Source organism: Alosa sapidissima, chromosome 4 (assembly GCF_018492685.1).
Source record: "Alosa sapidissima isolate fAloSap1 chromosome 4, fAloSap1.pri, whole genome shotgun sequence".
In the NCBI taxonomy this organism is placed as follows: Eukaryota; Metazoa; Chordata; class Actinopteri; order Clupeiformes; family Clupeidae; genus Alosa; species Alosa sapidissima.
The window spans coordinates 10,674,371-10,691,085 of NC_055960.1; the positions used below are offsets into that span (position 1 = coordinate 10,674,371).

General features: G+C 38.3%; 1 long non-coding RNA gene across 1 annotated transcript; it reads left to right on the plus strand.

The window, feature by feature from the left end:
• The first annotated feature begins 644 nt into the window (after nucleotides 1-644).
• Nucleotides 645-12,177, plus strand: LOC121706446. The gene is made up of 3 exons (XR_006031050.1): nucleotides 645-723; nucleotides 11,745-11,747; nucleotides 12,166-12,177. It is a non-coding gene; the product is annotated as an uncharacterized LOC121706446 (long non-coding RNA).
• Nucleotides 12,178-16,715: the final 4,538 nt, after the last annotated feature.

Consider the following 16,715-nt stretch of genomic DNA (forward strand, 5'->3'; position numbering starts at 1 on the left):
ATGAATTGTTGAATAATCAGCATTAGTGACATTAAAGTTCAAAAACTCTTTTATTATTATTTTAATAATGTCCATAATAATCTAACCTGACTCCGCCAGATGGATTTGCTCCGCATATCCATCTGGGAACTTTTCATTGAAGAACTTTTGGGAAGGGGCGGATACTGGTTAGCTGATTGGATAAACCATCTGTCTATCACCAACTGGTGGTTATCGATGGGCCAAATCAACCAATTAGATGAACAAAGTGTTCTTCTAATGCCTTCCTTTAACATACAATTAAGTTAGGTAACGTAACTAACGTTAAGATGTTTTAACTTACCATTTGTATGTGACATGAACCTAATCAACGACAATTCCCATCAAGTTTTCACGGTAGGCCCTACACTTCTGAAGAAAGTATATTCCTCCATTATGAACTGGAATCGGCCGTGAAGGATGTCTGTGTCATTCATTCCTCCCAGCTGCATGGCTGAGACTCATAGCTTCACAGCTTACCCAGGAATACTTTCTAATTTGAATAAAACTTGCGCGATATAATAGCTATGCTCATCTCATCTGTGGATGCCGTCATGTTGTTCGTTGCGTCACACCTCAACCCGCCTCAAAGCCAATTGGACGCTGATTGGACGTTTGTTTGGTGAACTGCTCCAAATTCTCTTTAACGAAAAGTTGCCAGATTGATCTGCGAGTGAAACCTTGAAAGCTCGCGAGATCAGGATGGTTTTACGAGGCTAATAATAATCTATGATATGACCTAATATGCTGAGGAAATAAATTCAAAAGTGCTTCGGGAAGAAGTTTTTTTTATCACATACATTGCAGAGGACTTTATTTTAATCAACACTTTATTTTTATCAACACCATCAGGCCGTTTTTGAAAAGTAAATGTTCCAATCAATGATCTAGGCAGCACATTTTCTTCTCTCTCCTTCATTTTACAGTCTAATCAGAGAGGGTTAAAGCGGAGTAATCAAGGATCTTTGGTCTAATGGTTACTGACTACAACGGCTCGGGGTCAAAGGTCATACAGAATCGATTAATCTGCGTTATTTTTTTTAATCTGTTATTTTTTCTCAAATTAATTAATCAAAATTAATCAGTTATTTTGACAGCCCTAATTTTGACTGATTGTCAATAGGCTTCTGCATTGTGGACAGGTGGCGCAACCTCTATCTATGGGTGCAACATGTAGAGTTACTGGACAGCTAGGCCTATGCATTTTGATTGGGTTAAATGCAGAGACCAAATTTCCCTCACAGGATCAAACAAGTATATATACTTATACTATACTTACTGATATAGGCTAGCCTATAGGCCTAGGCCCACATAGCCTAAAGCTTTAGGCTATAAATAAACAGAGGACACATCTGTCCAAATCACTGGCTCGTCTTAGTTTCTGGTCTTAAAAAGGCCAGACACAGCATGGTGGCAAAATAATGTCAGTAACTCTAGGCTAACCACCAGGCTAGCCTATAGCATAAACACCACTATAGACTGAGTGTTTGTGTTAGGCCTAATTATAAGCTAACTAGGCTTATCAGCTAATACAATTGAAAACTGATTCAAAATCTCACTGGGGTAGCCTAAAGAATCTGAATGATAAATTATGTATATATTGCCCTGGACAAATATGCCAGCTAAATAGGCCTAGGGAACCCTAATCTACAGTATATAGGTTAACTATAATTAGCCTTGGCCATGTAATTAATAATCTGCTTCCTAATAAACTTAACTGCATATTGTAATGTCTCACAGGCATAAGAACAGTGGTCCGTGTCTGACCCAGAACAGAAAGAGAGAGACTTCCTCAACCGGTAACATATATCCCGGGAGGTCCACCCCCATCTCGCCAGGCTGCCAACCATCAGCGTGCCTGGAGTTATATATAGCGCGGGCTCTCTGATTGACAGCCGGTTGCTAAAGTATTTAGTAGGCTTAGACTACTTCACATAGTTTTGAATGTAATCAGTTTTATAATATTTTTTACAAAAATGTGTGCATAGCCTACCACTTTTAAATTCAGATGTGAAGAGACAGATGCAACTGCTACCTTTGCTGACTGTACTAGGACAAGACACAGGCACATGTGGTACTACCAAATGACCAGTAGAGTGTACTGAAGGATTCTGTATGAAATGCTTTTCAGGATCAGCAAAGCTCTTACACAGTTCTGTTCATATACTGTGTTTTGAGCTTTAATTGTTTTACTTATTAACTTATTTATGATTATGTTGACAGAATTTTTATCAATAATCAAAGAACCATAAAAAAGACACTAATTATTTTATTGTTTGTCCACTCAACACTGTTAAATTTCATCATTTGTGAAAAGGAGTTCTGACCTCACCTGTCCTGTCAGTTATATAATGTTTTGTTTGACTTATTTCACAGTGAAGTTGGTACTGAAACATGGATATCCCTCCTGTTGTGTTTGTTTCATGTTTACTAGTTTTGTGTTCCCAGTCAAAAATGACCGCTGCATTATAACTTGTTATAAATCCATAGTAACACATATATTATCATCTAATGTTGTGATAGACCTTTGTATCAACTTGTGTTCTATTAGATATAACCAGTTTTGAACTTTGCTATTTATGGTCCACAGGCCTCATTGACCTGAGCTCATGCAAGTCAGAAAGGGGAAGATTCTATTTATTAGATTAGATTAGAATAGATTCAACTTTATTGTCATTGTGCAGAGTACAAGTACAACGACAATGAAATGCAGTTATATGTTGCAGTTATATCAAAGATCCTTGATTACTCCGCTTTAACCCTCTCTGGTTATATGTAGTTATTGGGGAAAGGTTCCAGTGGGGGCTGGCATAGAAACAAAAAGGGGGAGTGAGGTTGTGTTTGTGTGTGTGTTTTAAAGTAGAAGCACACATACAGTCCATCTGATCAATAAGTATGTGCCTGGACTCAATTTAAAACACTGACTATTTTCTCACCCATTCATTTCTAATAGCTAGTCATTTTTGACCAGGAATACACATGGGTGTTCTAAAGTTAAATAGAACACTCAAATTTCTTTTGAAAATAAGTTAGATGAAAATAATCAAAATTTGTTTTGTGTTTTCAGATACCCTGATTTAACATTTAAAGTCATGGAGCCATAGTCAGAATAAGTTAACAATATTTTTTACAGAAAAGAATTGTCAATCGGTCACATTTGACTGAAAACAAAACAGGAGGGATATATATATAAACTGAATGCAATAATCCAAAATGATCTGATTAGATTTACCTGAGTTGAAAGAATGAGAATCACTACAGTTTGTCATACTGTACTTCTTTTTCATTTTAGCCACCTAAAGGTACGCAATTCAGAATGACTTCTAACCCTGAACACGTCACATTCAACGAGTATCTCCTTACGATCTGCTAGATGTCCGTTCTCTGACACATGTCAATAAATAAAAATGTAAAAGGGTCATTCTACAAAAAAAAGGTGGAAATGATTGTCCCACTTTTGCAGACCCCTAAATCATGTAATTTGACCCAATAATCACATAATTGTATATAAATAAATACCGGTAAATAAATATAGACTGTCCTTGAGATGATAATACAGAGTTTATTTATTTAATTCATTTACAATTCTGGTCCTGAGCACTGCATTAAATCAAATCTCATATACATCTCATATTTAACTTTAACACCACATAAAATTAGTAGAACACTGAAATGCACTGAAAAACATGCATTATTAATGTGAATAATATGAAATCATTTGTGTCCCCCAAAATTGCTCATTGGCGTTACTCTACACAAAACACTTTTATTTTGAAATAATGCACATAGTTTCTGTTGGGTCAAGAGGTCGGTTGAAGAAGTGCAGTGAACAGAGGCATAATGTTTGTGAGATATCTTACTTCATTTGTTTAAGATATCATTATTTGTTTTAGAATTTAAAGCATGGCTTTTAAGGATGTCATTGGTGTTACTCATTTTAGCTGTGGGGTGTGAAAATATATTTTTTTCTAAAAAAGGTATGTTTAATAATGAAGTCATTTTGATATTGATGACATGTGGTCTGTCACATGGCAGACATTTTTGTAAAAGAAAAAAAGAAAAAAATAATCCATTTAAATTGTCATTTGTGGAACTTTCCTGATGGCTAGTCTAATTAGAAAATATAATATATATAAATTAAGCTCTACTTTTTGTGGATTCATCAAATGTACAAGTTAATGAATGCTATAAAACTTATCAAGATTAGGGTATGTGTAAAGAAATACATTTTAGTAGATTTTCATCAGCCAAATTCCACCTTTGTAGAATGACCCAAAAATGCTTTTTTTTACACAGCCCTGGCTCCATAAATGGGAAACATACCAAGTGGTGTAAGCCTGTCCCCCAAACCATAAAAAAATCACTGTGTGGGGTTTCTCAGGGATCACTGAAGGGAGGGATGAACTCCCTCTCTGGTGTGTTTTGTTTGGTGTTTGGTTCAAACGTGCTACCAGTTCCTACTAGCAGGGGCAAACCTCTCCATCTTAAAAAAACTCCTGAAGACCCAGCTCTTCAGAGAATATCTCCTCTCGTAGCACTACTACAACTAGCCTTGCTAATTCTGGCACTTACCACCTGACTAACTGACATTTGACTGTATAAAAACAGCACTCACTGATGCATTTTTTTTCTTATTGTACTTTACCTTCTAAATTGTTTTAAATTATTCTAGAATTGTTGAGAGAATTGTTTTAAAAAGCTTTAAACTGTTTACCATGTTGTAAGTTGCTTTGGCTAAAAAGGCGTCAGCCAAATGTAATGTGATGTAAATATAATGTAAGTGGCTTTGGACAAAAAGCGTCTGCTACGAACCACAAACATAAACATCAACAGATGCAACGTCCTCCAGCATTGCTTACAGTCCCTTTAGTGTAGCCTATTTTCCTCTGTTAAAATAGCTTAGGTGTCTCCATGGTGTAAATATATGTCCATGCTTTGCTTAGCCACAATAATTTGGCAGAGGACTCCTATCCACGTCCCGTCTGCCTCTTTCGTCTTTTCATTGTTGTTTCTAACCGGACACAGCTAATTGTAAATATTGTTAAGTAGTTTGACTCTGTGTTAGGTGTAGTTCTTCCAATCATTCCTGGTCCAAATTCTGGTATTACACTAATCATAGAAAAGCTTCAGATGGGGTGAAATAAGCTCAAGGGCCCATGCATTGATTCATAATGTTTGTCACTCTGAGGCAGAAGTAAAAAGGTTTGCTACACAGGCAGGAATGGCTACCTGTGACATTGTGATGCATCTTGGTAAAATTAGTCTTGCAATGAATACAACTCAAGTTACATATGTGAGTGACTGAGGGACACACAGTGAGCAGAATCTTGGACCAGGGACCCCTATAGGCTAAAACCAAAATAGCACGATATGCTACTGTTGTTTACTAGAATAAATGTGCAACATGTAAATAACTTTCTGATGATGCAATAGATGCCTGAAATATTTAGAATTGTTTTGTTATGAAATGTTTTATCTACTGACACAGAGGTTCATGGTGCAATAGTTCACATTTTGATATATAGTCTTAGTCATATTACTTGTTATTTGATCATATGCATTCAGAAAAAAATGATGTCTGTGAAAATGTAAATGAAATGTGTTTTATATTCAATATTCAATGTTCAACATACAGTATTGAAAAATGTATTTCACATTTTCATACTGAATACATATTCATAGTCAACCAACTGTGACAGATTCATAAGCACTGGTGATATGTTGATTCACAAGGTTTTTCAAATCTGTTAATCCTTTTCTGATTATTATAAAAAAAAAAACATTTGCATACCTGATGTTTTGACCTTTTGTTGTCAAAACACCTCATAACACCACTGACATACTTTAAATATGACAAAGCTTCTTTTTGCAAAAATACCAGTGGCCTGATTTTGCTGATTGAAAATCAATCCCCAAAGCCCCTTCCCTGTTTAGTGTCTATGGAGAGAGATGATGTGCAGGAACAGGTGGTTGTAATCAGTTATTTCCCATCTAAGTAGATGCTAGTATAATTTTTAGCTGCATGTGTTATATTCCAAATTAGCCCATTTTACAATTTCTGGAATTCTGGGTTGTCCCCACCATATTGCTGGGGACAAACACCTTACTGTCTATGGGCAACACTTGCCGGCAATCAGAGACACCTGTTTGATTTCCAGTCAGAGTCACATGTTTCTCCATTGGCCTCCAGTGATTGATGCCCCCACCAATATGGCGCCGCTATTTATGTACGTTTTGGAGCCCAATGCCATATCCAGCTTTCTAATATCTATGGGGTAAAGCATCTTCCCGTTGCTCCTGTAGAATGTGCTGTAGAAGAGTGACTTTCTATACCACTGTTTACACCTTTGAACCTAAACATTGGCAAACTTCACAAAGAAGTCTTGAAAAAGCGCTGCATTTTTAATTAGTTCGTAACACCAATATGACAGTTGTCTACACATATCCCGCCCCTTCTGCCGCCAAATGACGGCATGTGAATACATCATGCCAATCATGTGTTGTAATCTCCCATCTTGGTGTCGTGAAGCCTTGCACACGTGCAGTATGCCCAACATAGCTGCCCGATAGCTGCCTAAAGTGCATTCCAAGATGGCTGCCGAGTGGCAGGACTTACCTAAAAGGACTTTGGTATTCATGGGTTTCATCAGATCCCTTTCCACAGGTGTATAAAATCAAGCACCAGTACAGTACATTATAAATGCAGACTGCATGCTGCTTGATTAATACACCTGTGGAAAGGGGGCCATGAATAGTTGCATTACATATAGTCTGTTGCAAACAAAGTCTTACTAAGGGAAATAGGCCTTTTTCTTTTACGAATATTTGGCACACTGAAGTTTAGCCTACCTGCAAAAGACTGCAATCTACCACTATTTTGGTTTGAACAATGCAGGGCTGTTACAGTAAATTTTATTCCACTCTATCAACCTGGCATGTTACAACTGTCCCTCACATGTTACCACTGTCCCCAAGGCACTCCAAGGGCGTAGGTTTGGTCTCAGCTTTGGTGGGGACACATCCATAACTCCTGTTGTCACGATACCAACATTATTGTTTCAATACAACGGCAAGTGAAGAATCTCGATTTCGATACTATTGCAATTTTTTTTTATATTTGATTTGGTTTGTGTGATTTGTGAGATCATTCACATCAGTGACAATCATAGAATTTGATTGACCCTCCATACACACACACACACACACACACACACACATAGAAAGGGATGGTTGCCATAGGTTTCTTTTTCATATTTTGGAATTCATATAAACTATAAATGTATATTGATCATTATTTATAGTATTTTATGATCTGCATGATTACTAATAGCTAAACATATTTAGTAATTTGATTACATCATATTGATATTTAAATTATTAGGCTACACTTGTCTATCATCACATTTGGTGTGTAAATCTAATTGATGCCTGTCACTTTAAGAGGAACGTGAATGCTGAAAAATAGTTTCGCAAGTGCAAGGATATGTGGATTCAATTCATCATATTTGCTATGTCATTAGATAAAATAAATGTTCAAAAAACTAACAAATCAAAAAAAATCTTTCTGGGATGAGATCATAGAGCAGATAAGTGTTTCGCAATGTTCATTTCTAGGCTATGGAATGCACCAGTTTATCTTTTATTTCTTTCCATTGTGCAGGCTACATTCACAAATACATTAGCCTACATAAACAGAATATAGGAACAAGAAAATGTCTCGGATCCATTGTTTATTGCTACTGCAAGATTGGTAGCTAAGCCTAACAGTCAGTGATGGTGACTTATAGCCTATGTGACTGTCCGTGAGGCAGCTAAAAAAAACAGCTAATGCTATTTTACACAGTAAAATCCGCATTTGAAAGCCTGGTCACCAGTTGCCAGTTTGTATGGCTATTTTGCCTAGATTGCAATGAAAAAGCTTCGTATTTTTGGGTGGCAAAGCTGATCTACAAACCACAAAAAGGGACAAACATGTACAGGCTGAAGGGCAAAGGGAATATCACAATGTTTTACTCTGGCCTTTTTGGGATAGGGTATGTATTGGCAGACAGCCCTAACTTACCGTTGTCGTTGACACACCCGCTCGCTTGACTGCCGGTGCAAACAGTATACAGTAGTGTGCTTTGACACTCTCCGTGCCGTGCGTATATAGGCCTACTGTAGCATGCGTGTCAGATAACCCTTCCCTCTCCTCCTCTGTTTTTCAGCTAATCATATGATGACGTAGTGCTGGCTGTCGGAATGATCAGCAGCACAAATAAAATATTGGTGGGGACAATTTTGTCATCTTAAAATATTGATTAGGACTAGTCCTTAGCGTCCCACCCTAAATCTACGCCCATGAGGCACTCTATATATTTAGATGAAAATTAGAAAAACAGTAAGGGACATGTGCTTGAATTAGTGTGGTAGACACTCCTTCCCCAGAAAATAGGCCTAGCAATACCCCTTAAAGCATTATTTTAAAACATTATTCTCCAATTAAATACCACTGGAGCAAAAACTCATCTCAAGCTCAGTGCTGATGCAAAAGAGTATTCACATTCCCAGAAGGGAAAGAAAGCCATTTCTTCAGTCAATAGTCTCCTGGGAAATTTAGCCGAGCTAGCAAGCAGATTCCATACAATGCCATTCAGCAGAAACAGAACATACACACAGTATCAATAGGATGAACAGCAATTTAACATTTCCTTTTGGAGTGAAAGTTTGGTTGGTGGTTGGGCTGGTTGTTTTGACCATTGCACTGAATTAGCAAACCCCCAGGGGGCATCTGCACAGAGGGAGAAGCTTGGAGGCCTTCCATTCCTCCCAGAGCCATTTTAACTCTGCATAGAACAGAAGCTACCCTGTACATCTTTGATGCCTTTAGTTCTTTAAATATATAAAGTGAGTGACTAACAAAGAAAGACTCTGTAAATGACAATCAATATTTTATAGTCCTGCATTACCAGGGACAGTAACTTCTTTATGTGGTCACATATGAAACCAATTTGTTTATGGCTTACTCACCATGCAAGCAAATCAAGCCTCAGATCTCTAAATTATCCTTACGGCTTAGCCTAAATCCTACAAACAAATACATGGGTGATAACCTTATTTTTTCTATTTGTGCATAGTTTCAGGCATGGCTAAAGAGGAATCAAACTCAGGGTTCAGATGCTCAAATTAACTGGCAGCTTCTGCTCCATTTTCCACTGAAACTAGGTTGAGATGTACTGAAGGAAACTGATCGCCCTGCTGAAACAAGTGCCAAGATGTTGTGGTGGGCCTATTGATTTTAACTCTTGATTGAAAGGCTTTGTTGCTAAATTGATGTCACACTCCAGAATGTCACTGACAGGAATGGACAGATGAAGCCATTTGTCAGTATGTGATTGAGATCATCTCTTTATCAGTGCTAATAATAGGCCTGATCTTTTTATTGAGTTCACTAAAACATGCAGAAATTGTACATTATGTCACAAATATTTAGTGCTGTGGTGTTGTCTTTTATAAACATTGTTAATGCTTTATTAGACTTGAATGTAGACAAATATGCACTCAAGATGTCCTATACACAGCTTGAGCAATAAAATCCAAAAGTTTCAAGTGACCTACAAAATTATCCTAAAATTAATTTGAGGCTAGGAATAGTATTATGCAAAATAAACAAATGTGCAAAAAACTTTGGCAAACACCGTACGTGTCAGAGGTTACTGAGGTGACTGGATGTCAAAACATCAGCCATACTACATATTCAAATGAGTGTGGAAAATCAGCAGAGGACAAGTGTAGAGGTGAGGTAAATAAGTTAGCACTAAGAGGTCAGAGTCATCATAATTCATTGATGCTCACAGCCAGCAGTCTAAGCAGCACAGTCACTGTGTCCTTGCCATGACATTGCCACCCATCCAATCCCAGAGCCACAGAAGAAAAAGACATAACAGAGGGATACGCCAAGAGTGAAGCCTGTGTGAGAACAACTGCAGGATACATTTCCACCATTACATTCCCAGCATGGTAGCTGTCTTGCTATTTGGTCACCTTATAACTAAAGAATTGTGGTTATGGAAAAAGAGTGTGGACATATGTGGCAAGAATATGGATCAGCAGACTAATATATTCCTGTAATAATAATTTGTTCTCCATCTCTTTAGGCACAAAGGGTATTTGATTGCTTTTATTCATATAGTCTAATCAGATTTCCATTTAGATGACCACCAATTATGCATACAACTCTCATAGACTTTAATATGAAATAAAAACATGTTCTTACTTTTAGTTCAGTTTAGTTTTGAATGAACAAAATAATATAGGTATTGGTACTACATTCTTAGCACTATATTGTTATTTATTGTGGTTGGAACAGAAATACATTCTTGCAATACTTGAAATTGATCACATAACATTCAATTGGTTCTCCGAGGAAAGAATATTCAAAAGATTAATATATTTTCTAAATGGTTAATTTCTGTTTCCATAGAAGGAGCTATGACCATACAAAATGTTCAATAAATATTTCCCAACACATCATACTGTACACCTCCCGTATTTAAAAAAACCTTCCAAATATGATATATTAAATTGATTTCTAAGCATTTGTCATTGCTTTTGACCATCATTGCTTACACATATGAAATGTCAAACCACTGGGCTCTTGTAAAATATTGTTTTGAGCGGTCTAAAGCAATTGGCTTCCTGAGTCAGCGGTATATTATGACAAGGTGCTGGAGCATGCAGTTCCTGGGCTAAATGAATTCCTCCTCTCCAGGTATTCAGAGCAGGGAGGGGAAACAGCTGGCTGCATTGTTTGCTTCTCCCACCCCTTTCCTGGTAAATAGAAGCCGTTGATACGCAGTGTGTCCTCGGGTTGCACAAAGTGACAAGACAGGAGTAAAACAAATTGGGTTTACGAGTCAATATCCTGAACTGGCTCGAAGCATGTATACATATATATATATATATATATCTATATATACATTTACATATATACAAAGTATTGCCTCAGACCACTCTTGAAGACAAAAAACACAAATGGGTTCTACATTTAAGACTCTATCATGATATGCCGACTGATACACCCACAGTGGAAATTAAAAAGTGGATTTCCGTGGCGTAAAGGCAGAAATAAAAAAAGAATAATCTCAGATCTTACTTGGGGAATAGAGAAAACAATTGGACACACAACAGGGTTGTTTTGTAAATATTTTATGAAACATTTCCATCCCTCAACAGGAATTAATCAGAAATAGGACAGAACATCCATCAACCCTAGTGTGTCTGGTGTGTGTGGGGGTGGGTCCTTTAAAAGGTGCTGTTGTTAGTGAACACGTCCATGGAGGAAGGACACACTCAGTGCTTATTACCATTGAATTAATGAACGTGTAGCATTTGCACTTGGATGCAGGAGGCCAGTGTAGTGATAAATCTTTCTGTGGTCTGGCAATGAGGCAGGAGATTTACCTTGTTTCTAGGTCAGTCTGAAACATGCTACAGTAGGGAGACGGAGTGGGACTGAGAAAGGCCAAGAGGGAAGAAGGAGGAAATAAGACTCTAATTATTCTCTGTCAGTATACATGCTACCGTAGATTTTCTGTATTGGCTTTAGCTCATGTCAGAAATGTATGGTGCAGTAGAGACCCTAGCACACAGGAGGGAATGAGAGAGGCTGCTACTCTAGGGAGAGGCGCACTGAAAGACAATTCAATGTCACGTGTGTATTACCCAAGAGGTCACGCCATGCCTAGATAGTCTCAGACATTCACTAATGAAACATGCATACTGTGTCCTTTTTCTGTGTGTCTCCTAGCACTGGCTGATACAAAAAGAAATCCTACCATGACCTTTTTTTTGGTAGTCAGGCAGAGTAAGCACAAATTACTCAGAAATGATTTATGTTGGGTTCTCGCCAAAATCCCTAAGCATCTGTGCAGCTGGCCAACGAAGAACGGAAGGAAGCCTCTGTCACCACCGTAATCACGCAACTGGATCTCAGGTAAAGATTTTGCTCAACACAAGGTAACACGCATGCAACTTGACATGCATCAGAGATATTAGTCTTTAATGTGTCGGAGCTGTGGGAGCACCTGAATTACTTTTTCAGAGCACCGCTCACAGATTTCTGGCCTGCCATGGGGGAAAAGGTGAAAGAACCCAGCTGGGGCTGAGGAAAGATCAATAATCAATATCAAATACACTCCTCTTTAACCCGTCATGTCAACACACTGCCTTTACCGTCGATTCTTACGATTTCACTTTCATTTAGCCACAAAGTAAGCCAGGCAAACCATGTAGGATGAAGACAAGCTGCTGAGAACACAAACAGAATCCAGCAACCAACACACTCTTCCTGAAAATAAAATGCTACATTTAGCTGACGACAAACGGAAAAGAGAGGCAAATATGATGTGGGTACGGCTTTTAAGCACAAATGATCTAGTCATTAGTGCTTACTAAATAAAATGGAATTCAAATGGAACTCTGTACAGAAGTGAACTTGTGTAGCTATATGGCAGAAAACACAGGGGAGTCCACTGACATGGTGAAAAGTTGCTGTTGAAAAGTCAGGCGCTGAGTGTGACATGCTAGTTTCACCCCCTCCTGCTTCGACAGGACTATTGTGCTTTATGACATTCTCCGCGTTCCTTTGTCCTTTTTTCCATTTTGAGCAGTGGAGCGCTCAACAAATAGAGGAGTCAGTCGTCCAGTATTTGTCGAAGGCCCATCTCTCCAGGCGAAGACCAAAGAGTCGTGTATTTAGATTCCAAGGACAATCTCACCTGCATGGACGCTGTTTCGGTGGCCTGTGCCTTCTGCAGGCTCAATTTGCAACTAGCTCAGTGTGAGGAGAAGGGCTGTGTAGAGTCCACCCTTTCAACTCACTCCTGAAAATGGGACCAACACCGAAGCAAACATCACAAACCTGGAGGACAGAGGCCAGTTCTCGTTATTTCTGTCTGTAAAATATGTATAATTTAACACAATTTTCAAAAGTGATGAGTTTTTCATCTCAACATGTAGTTATTACAGGGCTTGGAACAGCAGAATGAGAGGGTGGCAGAATAAGTGAAGGAAAAATTCAAACTCAGGCGTGATCACACAGTGAACAGGCTGCACAGTGGCACAAATAGGCTGATGTATTTAACTGGCTGGATAAACAGGGGCATTATTGTTACGGAGTAAAGTTTAACATTCCATTGTTATCAAAACAAGGAGTTATAATAATACTACAAATAAACAGAAAGGAACTTTTCTATAAGATTCTCACCAAAATATAATACACACTTTTACAATACTGCAGTAGTTTTATCAAGTGTAATTTTCAATTGTACGGTCCCCTTCATTATAAACACTGGCTGCTGTACTAATGAATATAAACAATTAGTACTAGTACAATTAGTATTATAAATAATTAGTGTGAAGGAACTTCACATACTTTAATAGCATATTCATTAACTACATAACTTAATATTATGCAATGTTTGAGGACTTTAATAGTTTGTATATCAATGACATTGCAATATTAATTAAAAGCACCACAATGGAAGGCCAATCTCTCAAGTCCAGCTCATAAATACATGTGGGTATGTGGTCTTTATTGCAGTAATAAGGAGCTTGAAAGGAAGCAGCTAACATAATAACCTCTGCATTAGACATATCTGGACAGAATGCTAACTAACTGGAGCAAGAGCTAACTACATTGATTTAACAGAAATTGGCAGGTCACATGGAGTTACTGTAGTCTATCTCACAGCATGTTTCTGATGCTGAGATGTTAACTATGATGTGCTGACCAGTCCCCGCACATCAGATCATACATTTTGGTTGGTTCTTCTGTACTCTGTTAATCATCTTAAGCTGTAGTTGTCCTGTACTCTGCAGTTGTGTGCACTCAAAATGGCTGGCATGATTGGCTAGACTGTAGCTCTGCATTTGAGTTGAGGGGGCGACAATCTATTTGTTGCGAAGAGGCACACTCTGAATTTAGTGGTTACTGATGTTTGTTGTGTAGGCCTAAGATGTTTCATGGTTAATCACTGCAGCTCTAACGAAACACAGGGGAAAATGAAAAGGGAAAGTTTTTTTTTTAAATATTACAAAATAATAGTTTAATAGTTGTGGGGAAAAATAGCCTGGATCTGATTCTGATTCATTAGGCTATTGGGCACTGCGGTTAACACACAGGTGAGGTGCAGTAATAACACAGGAAATTACTATACTGTTCCCTGTCATGTACAGGATCTCACAGGTGACGAAGGATGAGGAAATCATAAGCATATCAGGTAAACTATCAAAATCTATTATACTCAACAGGATAAATTCAATCAGGCCATAATTTCCTAGTCATTATTTTACTGATCTGGTCAATAAAGGGATATTTGCATCACAAAACTTTGAATTTGGAAATAGTATACATTTGGAATAAAAACATATATCAGCTCCTATTAAATTATTGTATGCATGATGTGAAATGATTGCATGTTTCAATCATATGTTCAAATTGGGTGAGTGTGGGATTTCAAACTTGGCTGCCTTAAAATGCCTTTTGAGCAAGTGTTGATTATTCTGGAACAACACATGCCGATTTTGTAATCCCGCTCCACATCACAGAGAAGTGCATTTGGTAAAAGTATCTGTTTTTCCAGTTACAGATATTTCAGACCATACCATGCCATCTCGTATTAACTCATATTGTGTGGCCGTCTTGTCACATCAGAAGATCCTGCCCTTTGACAAGTCTCAAGACAAGTCTGATCCAAGAACGCACACTGAGGTCTTTGCAGCGACAGGACGAGCAGAAAGAGAGGAATATCCAAAATGCTTCTGCAAATGTTGTTATCAAAAGCTGTTGGGAGGATTGGCCCATGCTCACAGTGTTTGCCAAATCCTTTAAGTGGATTTTGTGCTGGTATGATTGACAGAGGGGTCTTGCAGTGAAGAATCCTTGATGAAATCAGACAGCGTTTTGACAGAGGCCACTCTGTTAAATAAAGCACTGGACTGTGTTTGAATAACCGCAGACAGCTAAAGATGCCAGTTGCTTTGAGTAAAGGACCAGAAACCATGACAAAGATATAAGGTGCTCTAAGCGATGTCATACGTTTTTTGACTAAAACATTTGTTGTCACTTACAGCAAACATCACCCATCCGCTAGCTGCCTGTGTCCTGAATACACTGTAAAACTTGCTATCTCTGTGGACAACCCAGGCTCCAAAAGCAGCTACAAAACAACTTGGGCAAACCTTGCCCATAAAAACATAACAAACTGTTCCAGCAAATCACGACGAGATGCGCGTTTAGGAGAGTTTCAATTGCACAGGAGGGAGGGTGAGGAAGTAGCGAGCTAGCTTTCTGTTTTGTTTGAACGTCAACAGAAGTGGCGTTACCCAACACTGTTTAGAGCGCCTTTAACCATAAAATATTTCTTTCCACAATACCAAGCACTTAACCTTTTCACAGTGATTTTAAATAGTTACACACATGTTCATCCTCATGTAATTGCTCATTGAACGTCTTTATGTTCAAACTTATATTATCTAAACTCATGTCATTTGAATTGGATTATAAGATATGGCCGCAATATGGTGGAAAATGCCCAAAGTGTGTATCACATCTCTCTCTATGACACTGAGTAATGTCCAGCATAGGCGCTCATCCATCTGTAAGGCTGCTCACCGTGTGGACGTGTCCAGCAGAAAGCGCCTGTCTCCTGGCTCTCACAGCCTGGGTGGGCCTGTCAAGGCGGATCACCGTCAGAGACGGGCTGTGTTATCGAAGAACCATTGCGTCCCTGAGAGATGCTGGTTCTCTCAACTCGCCACCTTGTTCCCGCGGGCTGCTGAGAAATTAAAGCCACATAGTGAAAGGTCACTGCGTTGGAATGGAGGCATGACGCTGTGCGTGGAACACGGGAAAGTGGATACGTACCTGTCAAACCAATTAGCCTGCTCACAGTCACATTATATACTGTAAGTTTTGTCAAACGGTCTAGTGCACTGTATATTTCATTATTTTCCAATTACTGTTTATTGTCCAACAAAAAAATGATTGGAGATCTAAACAGACAGTGGACTACTGGGTAAAAGTCCACATTGTGTTTTCTATAAAGGCATCTAGCAACCCCCTTAATTGCATAGACATGTATGGACCAAAGGTGATGTATGGGTGATGTATGAACTGAAATGTAATACAGACATGTCCACCTAATTGATTATAAACCTTTGCAATGCTTTCTTTCTCTTAGTAATGCATTTAGGTTACCCAAGTAAAATGAGAGAATTGTACAATATAACTTCTCCAAAGATATTCTGTCATTTCATGTTTTTTTTTAAAAAAAAGAGTAATATTCTATACAGTAGTTTACAGGGTTGAGCTGCAATGTCTCTTTTAACCTGTTTCCACATCCTTACCTATGCCAACTGTTGCTAAGAATGATGCTATCAGAACAGCTGTAATATATTCTGAGAGTATGACAGAGGAAATGCTTGAAAATCAGCTCTTATGATAAGATTGCTGATGTTATACCCCCTACTTATTCTGTCATCATTTAGCAGTCAAATAAAAGGAAGACGATTGGTGAAATATGAAGAAAAATGTGCATAAGGTGAGCGAGAGAGAGACAGAGAGAGGGAGAGGGAGAAAGGGAGAGAGAGAGAGAGAGAGAGAGAGAGAGAGAGAGAGAGAGAAGGGAGAGCAGAATCTCAGCCATGGAGCTGAG